Genomic DNA, 12,431 nt, shown 5'->3' with positions numbered 1-12,431 from the left:
TAAGGGCTATTCCCAGGCTGTCTCCCTGGAAAATTGTTTTGATACATTTATAGTTCCCAGACTTATCTGTGCGCTGAAATCACCTGGAGGGCTTATAAAAATACTGATACTTATGTTCCCCCTCAGAGATTGAGAATTAATTGGGTTGAGGTGGGACTTGGGCTTTGGAATTTTTAAAAGATCCTAGATTATTCTATTGTCTAACCATGTTTTGAAATCACTAGTCTTAGACCTTCAAGATATAGAATAAGAAGCATGAGCTATGGTCACTTTCACAACTACACCAAATTGTTTCCTAACAGAAGCGTATCTACAGATTATAGATAGCGGAACCTAATGTGTATGTGGGAGTGTATGTGCATGCCCCTTGTCTGCACACACCATAGAAGTAAGTCATAACAATATCGCTGTCATTTCTTACCTTTTCTATTGACTCCATCCAGTTGTCAGGTAAGAATTATCTTTGTGTAGGCAGATGCGTTCACTGTTGGGCACCTACCTGTGGCAGGTAATTTCATGCTTAGGAATTCTTCTCCCTTATCCTCCCCACGTTTCCTCCTATGTGAATACAAGATGGATAAATATAATAAATCGACTAGGAAAGCATTTATAAATCCTTGATGGAATTATTACACTGACCAATATTTTAAAATTTACACAAATGGGAACATTTATTTGGCACTTACCAGAACAACCTTGTCATTTAGTACTATTATCCCATTTTACAGCTGAGGAAACTAAAGTGCAAAGGACAACATAATCCTCTTTGGGTACATTCTTTTATTTCACATCAAGATAAATTCCTGGTACAATCAACATACCTATTTGAATAATTTTCCCTGTTCTAATAGCGAGAAGGAACCATTTGATTATTATGAATCTTGACAGCCCAGAACATAATTGGCCAAAACCAGCTGTTTCTTATAGTCGTAAGTCTCTGAAGGTTTTGATGTCTTGAGCAGTTGAAGATATGGGAATGGTGATGAATAATTACTTTTATCTAATAGGATTGATTAAACATTCATTATTCCCATCTTTGAAATTTTGAAGATTGCTCATAAGTATATGACAAAAGTATGATATTTATTTACTTTTGACATCCAGTATTATTTTATATTAGTTTCAAGTGTACAGCGTAGCGGTTAAGCATTTATATAATTTATGAAGTGATCCCTCATAAGTCTGGTACCCCTCTGCCACTATACATAGTTTTTACAATATTATTGACTATGTCTACCGTACTGTATTTCACATCTCCGTGACATTTTTTTTATTTAACAAATCTTACTGGCATTACCAAGTCATTTAGTCTGTCTTCCCACGTTGTTTTTTTTCTTCAGATTTTCAGAGAATTGACTTGAATTTACATCTGCTTTGGGGTTTCTAGGGCTGTGTTTTAAGTATTTACATCAAAATAGCAAGCAGGTCAGTGCTCTCCTCTTTGGCTGAATCCCCCTGATTTCCTCTGTGGAGAGTTGGTGGCTTCAAGGAGAACTCTGGTTGCCGGCACAGCAGCCAGCGCCAGGGATGCAGCCGCAGGCCCAGCCAGGACTGAAAGGAGTTGTCCAAGCTTCCTTTGCTGTGTATAATAGATACTTAAGTTTTTAGGAGGGTCCCAATGGAGGAAAATTCACTCCTGTTGCCAGATAGGTCATTTGAAACACATCAAATATTGTATCCAGATTTTGGTTTTAAAATATGTGATTGTTATTTCTAAAAAAATGGCTTTTGTTTCCAAAGAAATTATGTTGCAGATTAAAACAACCATTAAAACACAGCCACTGTTTTCTGCTCAAATGACGTTTACTGAATGAACTTTTGTGATGATAGTGACAAACCCTGCCAAAGCACACATGACCCCCCACTCCCTTCAGAAAATGTTGCTTTTTAAAACTGATATGGTCATGTTTGTGGTCATCCAGTTAAACAAGAGAATATTTAATTAGTGCAACATGACTCATTTTTAAATTTATATTTCATTTTCTATTGGACTTTATAATTTGTGTCACCTAATAAAGCAGGGGATATATATGATTGTCTTTTATATGAAAACCTTTACAAATATAGTTCATAAGCAAGAATTCAATTTAGAAGATTATACCATTCTGAAAAACAAGAGAGTCCTTTTTCATTGATTACAACCCTCCCCACGTTGGATTTCTTTTTTTTCCTCTCCCTTCCCTTTCTTTTTGATGTTTAATGTCGCAGCATTTTCTTAATTCTGCTGATCAAAATAATACATCTGGCCTTCATGGAAAGCATGGATGTTTGTAACTGTAATTGTCAGCAGAAGTGTTTTTCTGACTGCTGAAGGGAACTGATTGGTGTCTGCCTTTGCACCCCTCCTACTCCAAACCTCCTCTCCCCCGCTTTGGTCTCAGCTTCCAAACTACCAACTTGTTTCTTGTCAAATGCATGTTGGGCTCTGTAATAAATCACTGATGAACAGCCAACTCTCTATTTCAGAAGTGCATTGATTAATGTGGTTCTTCAAGAATGGAACAATGACCCATGTGCATATGCACAACAAGGAAAGCTCCTCCGCTGCAGTAGATAGCTTTGTTCCTGTGCTCCAGCCTCTCTTCTTATAGTGCTCTCTTTCTGGGCTTAGCACCACACCTCAGCTAATTGATTAACAGAATCTTTAGGCTGCTTGAGGTGGGCCTAAAACAGGGATGTAATCAGAGGTTTAGAAAGACTCCAGTCTTGTCTTCGGGGATTCCTGCAGGCACATATGGCAGCCACAATAGACAGACCAGCAAGCGTTCTTCCTTTTGGAAATTTTGGTGGCTTTCCATGATAATTTGCTTCTACTGTATGATTCTTTTTCTTTAACCTATCTCGTTGTTCTGTAGTTGACAGGGATTTTTTAAGACAAAAAAATTCATATTAGATTTGTCTTCTTCATTGCCTGTATGTTATCTTTTCTGCTTTTACTGAAACCCATTTTCTATTTAAAAAGTTGTTCATAAATACTGAATATCTATCTGTGGCCAGGTAAAAATATAATCACAAAATTTTGATCTCAAAATGCAACTGTTTACCCTTTATCTAATATCTACATATTTTATTTTTATAATTTATCAGAAGAAGGCACAAACATTAGACAAACATTGAAGAGTATTTAGTATTGCTTATGTTTTTAGTATTGTTTATTTTTTGAATACAATTCATATATTTAAAATTAAGTCAAAATATATGTATAATAGTAATAATGATGGCACATTACTTGCCATTTTCACTTATTTTTCATAGCTTTGAAATTTTGTGGTTGTCAGATTATCTTGGAAAATGAATGAGGTGTTGGCTGAGGGAAATATTAATGTAGATTCCTTTTTGGTCTGCTAGAACTATGTTCTTTTAATTTGACCTTTCATATTTGTAGGTAAACATACTCTACTTTTTTAAAGGTAAAGTAATTGTGATTCTGCTAAGTGTTGAAAAGATGAAACATTTCTGGCAAATCTTTATCTTCAAGTATTCCAGATATTTTCCTATAATTTTTTTAATGAGATCTATACTCCTCTTTTGATGAATAGGAAAGCTAAGGAAAGCAAATATGCTAAAGTTAAGAATTGGTGAGCAGTTTTAAAAAGCCTGGAGCCCTTTTGTTATCTTTTGTATACTATTTTATGATCTCTAGGATTCTCTCTTACAAAAGAGAAGTTTCTCATACCAGATCTTGGAGGATAATCTTTCATAAAATAACGTTTTGGGGTTAGTCCATTTTTTCGTACTGTCAAAAAGAGTTTGCTTCTGTGAACTAGGAAAAAAAAAAAAAGGTAATTCTTCGTTTATAAAGGAGATATTTATCCCAACATATAATACATTGTTTTAACCTTGAAATTATTTTGTCATTAAAACTTATGGTGGTTAATTCTGAAACCTGCCGAAGAAAATTATTTATAATTTATAAATAATAAACTTATACATGAGGCATGAAATTGGTATTAGCAAACAGCCTAGGCTTGAGACCTAGCAGTGATGTGATCAACATTCCAAGTTGTAACTTGAGATGTTAAGAACACATCTCCCGAGGAGCTCTGCTTACCACAGTGTGAGTGGTGATGGGCGTGAGTGGCATGGGGAAGGATGGGTGGTGCAGGCATTCTTTGCTCACTCCAGAACGAGGTTTCCTTTTCATGAAATCCAGGGGACTAATGGGGAAAAAGCAAAGGGCAATGGTAGTTGACCGGATGGAGTAGAGGACTGGAAGAAACTTCACTCCTGAAAGTGGAGTGGGAAGAGGAATTCCTATGAGTAGAGACTTAAGGAAACTCAGATGTATAAACCAGGAATGGCCTGAAATAAATGGTCCCATTAGACCTAAAAATTAAAAGAAATAAGCTATTCAAAAGCATGAACTAAGCACTTTTCTCCACTGATCCACCCACTGAAAATATTGCAGCCCTTTCACTTACTTGATTTGAAGTGAGGATTTTTAGTCTTTCATTTGCTACTCAATAATAGCAGCGATGGTGATGATAATGATAAACATTTCTTGAGCAGTTACTATTACCATGCACTGTACTAAACATTTTATATCGATTCCTATAAGTGCTCCACGTAGTATAGCAGCATGTATATTATTGCCCTCATTTTGGATGAGGCTCAGAGAGATTACATAGCTTAACCAAGTTGATTATCTGGCCAAAGTCAAGGTCAGTCTTCTCACACTGGGTCTGTCTGTCTTCCAGATATCACACACACTCTGTTAGTCTACCTAAATGAACAACACCTAAATAACCAAAGTATATTCATTCCTTTAATTTAATCTTGTATATTCCTAGTCCCCAAGAAAATGGATCTTTCCATAGTTCCAACAACCTGCCTATCATTATGATCAAGTTTCCATTATATTTTCTGATACATCACTCATTTTATTCTCACGTACTGAAGACACAACAGTTTAAGCATAGAGGTGGCCCTAATGGTATACTACAGACTTTCGTGGAAGTGCAGTGTTCAATATTTTAAGGGAAAGTAAACCCTTTTCCTCATGACTTTATCATCTTTGTGGCTCAGAAATATCATTAGCTTCACAGTGCATGGATTTGTATTAAATATAAATGGAATCTAATCTTATTTATACAGAGTACGGATCCTGTGCTGTCTCTGAACAATTAAATACATATTTATTTTTTACATCTGAGGAAGAATTAGGAACTTTACTAATAGTTTAGTTTTACACTTAAAATTGTCATCGTATTCAAAATAAAATTACAATTACTGGTGAGCGTTAAGATATTTCTATATATTTTTTTTAATTGGGGAATATTGGGGAACAGGGTGTCTTTCCAGGATCCATCAGCTCTGTGTCAAGTCATTGTTCTCAGTCTAGTTGTGGAGGGCGCAGCTCACTGGGCCATGTGGGAATCGAACCGGCGACCTTTGTGGTATGAGCACCGCACTGTAACCACTGAGCCCACCGGTGGCTCAGCTCCAAACTCAAGCCGTTGTTTCTCACTGGTCCATGTGGGGATCGAACCGGCGACCTTGGTGTTATGAGCACAGCACTCTAACCACTGAGCAAACCGGCCGCCCCGATATTTCTATACTTTTTAAAAATAATTTTGGATCTTACACTTAAATTTAATTTTCATGTCACTTATAATTATCCTAATGAAAAAACTTATCATTAAGAAAGGCTCTAACAAGAAGTATAAAAAGTGCCTGGAAACACTCTATATTGCAATCTCTTATAAATACATTGTGATAAGAATGAAGAAAGAGCTCTTTTCTGGTTTTTGAGGGGTGAGGCACCGTGAACAGCGGAGTCTCCACGGCACCGTCTAGGAGGTGATATGGGAAGTCCTGCTCAGAATCCAGCGCAAGCACTGGAAGTTTTTGGAGATGAGCTTGAAGAACTATGACCCTCAGAAGGACAAATGCTTCCCAGGCGGGCTCCGGAAGGCTTAAATCCACTCCCCACCCCAAGTTCTCTGTGTGTGTTCTGGGGGACCAGCAGCACTGTGACGAGGCCAAAGCTGTGCATATCCCCCTCATGGACATGGAGGTGCTGAAGAAACTCAACAAGAATGAGGAGCTGGTCAAGAAACTGGCCAAGAAGTGTGATGCCTTTTTGGCTTCAGAGTCTTCGATCAAGCAGGTCCCACGCATCCCGGGCCCAGGCCCGAATAAGGCCGGCAAGTTCCCTTCCTTGCTGACCCACAATGAGACCATGGTAGCCAAAGTCGATGAAGGGAAATCCGTAGTCAAGTCCCAGATGAAGAAGGTCCCATGTCTGGCAATGTCTGTTGGCCACATGAAGATGATAAGTGATGAACTTGTGTACAACATCTACTTTGCTCTCAATTTCCTGTGTCATTTCTCAAAAAGAACTGGCAGAGGGGTGGCCGGATGGCTCAGTTGGTTAGAGCAGGAGCCCTGAACAACAGGGTTGCTGGTTCGATTCCCACATGGGCCAGTGAGCTGTGCCCTCCACAACTAGATAGGACAACGACTTCGAGCTGTTGGGCCCTGGAGAAACACACTGTCCCCCAGCATTCCCCAATAAAAATAAATAAATAAGCAAAATTGAAAAAAAACAAGAACAAAAAACTGGCAGAACGTCTCGGCTTTATACACCCAGAGCACCACGGGCAAGCCCCAGTGCCTATACTAACGCACAGCTTGATAAACCATGCTGCTACCAAAAAAAAAGAAAAAAAATGAAGAAAGAACACTGGTAATTAAATATACATGTGTCAGTTTAAAACATTTCAGAGGTTAACTTTTTAATGTGACTTCTTGTGAACAAAAAAGCTAAATAATGTGGGACTACTTCAGTGCTGATTGTAATGTCCTAATTCTGGAATCACAGATATCATTAATATTGGTGAGTTGATATTTCAAATTAATTGATATCTCGCATTAGTTTGATAATTAGTGTTTGATAAATTTGATATTTTAAAGTCAATTCAGCAATAAATATCAAACTATGAAATAACCTCCTCTTTTTATTGAGGTGAAATTTACATACAGTGAAATGCATAGATCTAAGTTTCCAATCTGATGAGTATTGATGAATGTATACACCCTTGTAACTATAATCAAGATAGAACATTTCCATCATTCCAAAAGTTTCCTTATTCACTTTCCCAGTCAAACCCTATCACCCAAAATAACTACTCTTTACATATTTATCAGAGTAGATTGGTTTTGCTTTTCTTTAATTCATATAAATGGAATCATTCAGTATGTGCTCTTTTGGTATGGCTTCTTTTACTTACCATGTTTGTGAAATCCATCCACACGTTTACATGCATCAGTAGCTCATCCTTTTATTACTGAGCACAATTTCATTGTATTAATCTATCACAATTTGTTTATCCATTCTCCTCTTAATGGGTACTTGGATTGTTTCCAGTTTGAGGAATATTATGAATATGCTGCTAGAAACATTATTGTGCAAGCATTTTTATGGACATATGTTTTCATTTCTTAAGGTAATAGCTGGAGTGGAATTCCTGGGCTGTATGTTAAGTGTATGTTTAATGTTATAAAAGAGAAACAAACAGTTTTCCAAAGTGATCGTACCGTTTCATCCTCCCATCCGTAGTGTAAGAAGAGTGTTCTAGCTGCGCCACAGCCTCACCAACGTTAGTGTGATCAGTCTTTTTATTTTTGGCATTCTAGGTTAATTGGTATTTGCCTAATACCTCATGATGTTGAACTTCTTTTCATGTGCTTATTGGCCTTTATATATCTTCTTTTTTTCCAATTATTTTGTTTTATTTTTCAGTTGCAATTTCAGTTTGACATACAATATTATATTAGTTTTAGGTGAGCAACATAGTGATTAGACATTTATGTAACTTATGAATGTAGTACCCATCTGACACCATACATAGTTTTTACAATATTATTTACTGTATTCATTGTACTATATGTTACATCCCCATGACTCTTTTATAACTACCAATTTATACTTCTTCGTCCCTTCCCCTTTTTTACCCATCTCCCAATTTAGCAACCCTCAAAATGTTCCCTGTATCTCTTAGTTTGTTTCTGTTGTTTTTTTCATTTATTTTCTCTTTTAGAGTCTACGTATAAGTGAAATGATATGGCATTTGTTTTTCTCTGTCTGACTTACTCCACTCAGCACAGTTCCCTCTAAGTCCATCCATGTTGTTGCAGATGGTAAGATTCCCTTCTTTTTTATGGCTGAGTAATATTCCACTGTATGTATGTCCCACCTCTTCTTTATCCATTCATCCATTGATGGATACCCAGGTTACTTCCATATCTTGGCTACTGTAAATAACGCTGCAATGAACAGGTGGATGCACATGTTCCTTCGAAGGAGTGTTTTGGGTTTCTTTGGATAACTACACAGAAGTGGGATTACTGGGTCCTTCTTTGTCTCTTGTTACGGACCATGTTTTAAAGTGTATTTTGTCTGGTATAAGTATTGCTACCTCAGCTTTTTCCTCCCCTTTTCATTTTCATGAGATTCCTGTTTCTATCTGTTTACTTTCACTCTTTATGTGTCTTTCAATCTGAAGTGAGTCTCTTGTAGGCAGCGTATGTAAGGGTTTTTTTTTTTTTTTAACCGTTCAGCCCCCCATCATTTGATTGGAGCATTTAATTCATTTACATTGAAAGTAGTTGTTGATAGGTACGTAGTTATTATTACCATTTTATTATTCATATACATATATATATATATTTTTCCCCCCTGCCTCTTAAAGAAGTCCCTTTAAGAATCCTTGTAATACTGGTTTTGTGGTGACTAACTCCTTCAGCCTTTTCTTATCTGGGAACCTCTTTTCTGTCCTTCAATTCTAAATGATAGCTTTTCTGGGGAGAATAATCTTCATTATAGATACTTGCTTTTTATCACTTTGAATATTTCCTGCCAATCCCTTCTGGCCTGCAAAGTTTCTGTTGAGAAATCAGCTGGTAGTTTTATGGGAGCTCCATTGAGGATCACTAACTAGTTTTCTCTTGCTGCTTTTAAGATTCTCTTTTAACCTTTGGCATTTTAGTTTTGATGTGTCTAGGTGTGGGTATCCTTGGGTTCATCTTGTTTGAGATGCTCAGCACCTCCTGAGCTTGTATGTATATTTCCTTCATCAGTTTATGGAAGTTTTCCATCATTATTTCCTCGAATAGGTTTTCAATTTTTTGCTCTCTCTCTTCTCCTTTTGGTACCCCTATAAGGCAAGTGTTGGTAAGCTTGATGTTGTCCCAGAGGCCCCTTACACTCTCCTCATTTTTTGCGATTCTTTTTTCTTTTTGTTGTTAGTTTGGGTGTTTTCTGCTAACTTATTTTACAAATTGCTGATTCGATTATCTGCCTCTTCTAATCTACTGTTGATTCCCTGTAATGTATTCTTCATTTCAGTTATTGCATTTTTTATTTCTGACTTTTTTTCTATGTCCATTTTTATGTTTCCTACCTCTTTGTTGAAGTTCTCGCTGAGATCATTGAGCATCCTTATAACCAGTGTTTTGAATTCTGCATCTGGTAGATTGCTTGTCTCCATTTTGTTTATTATTTTTTTTTCCTGGAGCTTTGCTGTGTTCTTTTATTTGGGACATGTTTCTCTATCTCCCTATTTGGCTGCTTCCCAGTTTTTGTTCCTATGTATTAGGTAGAGCTGCTATGTATCCCGGTGTTCACAGAGTGGCCTTGTGGAGTAGGTGTCTTGTAGGGTCCAGTGATACAGTCTTCCTGGTCACCTGAGCTGGGTGTTCCAGGTGTGTCCCTGGTGTAGTTTGTGTGTGCCTTCCTATTGTAGTTGCACCTTGCTTGCTGTTTGCATGTCAGTGGAAAGGATTGACCGTTAGGTTGATAGTTTGTGAGGAGTAACCATGACTACAGTGGAGGGGCTATTGTGTGGGGGCTGACTGTATGGAACAAGATTCACTTTAGCAGGGCTCTGGTGCCTGCCCAGTAGTCCCTTTGGGTGTGTCATTTGTGGATGTGATTGGGTGGTGCTCTGGTGTGGTTTGAAGCTGGCCACTGGGTTTGTTGGTTCTGGGGCCTATTGGGAGGGGCTCTGGGGCCTTTTGGGCCAAGGTCAGCCAGTGCCTGTGCCCTTTCAGGGTACCTGATATGAACTTCAAAGTAATCTACAGGTGGTTGCCACTTGTGCTGGGAGTTGTAGGTGGCTGGGAGAGGCTAAGCTGCGAACCGAGGCCAGCTGCCACTAGTTCCACACTTGGGGATGCTCAGCAGGAGACATGGGGCATTCCAAAGCCAGATGTGCTTGTTTGGGGTTTTTGTACCTTTGAGAGAATTTAGGCAAGTCTGAAGCATGAGCCAAGACAGGTCATTTGTTAAGAAAAGCCATTTGAAGAGCATTAGGTAGGCCTGCAGGTTGGGTGGGGCAGGGTCTCATGGAATCACTAGTGTGGGGAGAATGAATGGTGTTAGCCAGGTTGATGGAGAGTCAGGTATGGCACCTAGTTGTGTCAGCACACGATGTAGGGGGAGGGCTCAAAAAAGAGATAATAGCTTTGCCTGCCCTTCTGTTTGGGATAAAGCTACCCCTCCAGACCTCCCCTTCATGCCAGACAATTCATTTCCTCCCTGTATTTCCCTGGTGCTTTACAAGCTGCTGCTCCAGTGCTGGAGTTCAGAGTGAGTCCATCAGTGAGTAAGTCTGCATGCAGATCCTTTAAGAGGAATACCTGGGACTCCACCTGCCATCGTCTCACTCAGCCACAATCTCTACTGGTTTTTACAGTCAGAAATTACGGGGTCTTCTCTTCCTGGCATTGGAACCCTGGACTGTGGATCTTGGTGTGGTGATAGGATCCCTCACTCCTTGGGGAGATCTCTACAACTGATATATCCTTCCTGGGTTTTAATGGTCATACGTGGGTGTGTGACCAGCCTATTTCATGGCTCCACCCCCTCATACCAGTCTGCACATGGCTTTTGTATGTCGTTAGTTGTAGGATTTCTGTTTATCTAGACTTCAAATAATTCTCAGTGATGGTTGTGCTGTAGTTGAGTTGTAATTTTGATGTGGTTCTGAGAGGATGCAAGCACAGTGGTTTTTTATTCTCTCTTCTTGACTGGAAGAGTTCATATATCTTCTTTTGTGAATTTTCTGTCCTAGTCCTATGGCCTTTTGGGGGCCCGTTTGTTATCTTTTTTGTTATTTGAATGAGCAGAAGGTTTTAATTTTGGTCAAGTACGATTAATCCATTAAAAATGTTTAGTGCCTTTTTTGTTCTAAAAAATTCTGCCTACTCTGAGGTCATAAATATATTGCTTGTGCTTTTTTCCAGAAGATTTAATTTTTTAGCTTTTATATATTTCAGTCCATGAAGTATATTAGATTGATTTTTCTGTAGTGTGAAGTAGTTCCAAAGTTTATTTTTCATATGCTTATCTTATAGTTCCAGCATGATTTGTTGAAGAGACTTTCCTTTCCCAACTTAATTGCCTTCACACTTTTGTTGAAATCGATTGTATATATGGGGTTTTATTTCCAGAATTTCTCTTCTCTTCTATTAATCTGTTGGTCTTTGGTAATGCCAAATATAAATATACCAAACTTTCTTCATTACTATATCATTAACATCTTAAAATCATAAAGTATTCCTCCATCTTTTAGTTTTTTATATTGTTATGCCTATGTTAGGTTCTTTACATTTTCAGATAATTTAGAATAACTTCATTAATGCTTACAAAAGGAATCTATAGATCACATTGTGCAGAATAGACATCTTAACAATATAAAGTTTTTCTATTAGTTACTAGAGAGGATGGATAAATCTTTAATTATAATTGTAGGTTAATGAATTTCTCCATTTTGTTCTATTAACTTTTAATATATTTTCTATCTCTCTTACTACACATATACAAATTAAGATTGTTCTTGACTCTTTTATCATTGTGAAATGCTCCTCTATTCCTTGATTCTTTGTCTTGAATTCTACAGTGTCTTGTATTAATATGGCCTTTCCAGCTTTATTAAATTTTCTGTTTTCATGAGATATATATATATATATATATATATATATATATATATATATATATATATTTCTAATCATGTACTTGTAACCTATATGTATATTTATATAAATTTGTAGTGTATCTTTCAAATCTGGACAGTCTTCAAAGATAATTTTTCAATTTTAATCTAGTATTTCTAATAAAATGATCTAATTATACTGTGTCTATTAAATCGAATTTTTAGTTTACATTTTATATAATTATTGATATGATTCAGTTTGGGTCTATTACTTTGTCATTCGATTTCTCTTTTCCCCAAGTTACTTTGTCCTTCTATGCCTTATTTCCTACCTTCGGGGTTAATCATATATATATATATATATATATATATATATATATATATATATATATATATATTCAAGCATATACAGTAGTACCTTGGTTTTCGAATGTCTCCGTTGGTGAACATTTCGGTTTTTGAACACGTCTCAGAAGTCAAACATGTCACATAGCT

General features: G+C 37.2%; 1 protein-coding gene and 1 pseudogene across 1 annotated transcript in view; both read left to right on the top strand.

Moving 5' to 3' along the window:
* The window catches only part of ROBO1 (roundabout guidance receptor 1), a 1,107,232-nt gene that overhangs the window by 819,929 nt on the left and 274,872 nt on the right, over nucleotides 1–12,431 (top strand). The gene's annotated exons all lie outside the window — the stretch shown is intronic.
* Nucleotides 5,854–6,625, top strand: LOC117037100 (60S ribosomal protein L10a-like; annotated as a pseudogene).

Source organism: Rhinolophus ferrumequinum, chromosome 2 (genome assembly GCF_004115265.2).
Source record: "Rhinolophus ferrumequinum isolate MPI-CBG mRhiFer1 chromosome 2, mRhiFer1_v1.p, whole genome shotgun sequence".
Lineage (NCBI taxonomy): Eukaryota > Metazoa > Chordata > Mammalia > Chiroptera > Rhinolophidae > Rhinolophus > Rhinolophus ferrumequinum.
Note: the sequence above shows the minus strand (reverse complement) of the source record. Positions and strands in the feature narration are given on the sequence as shown.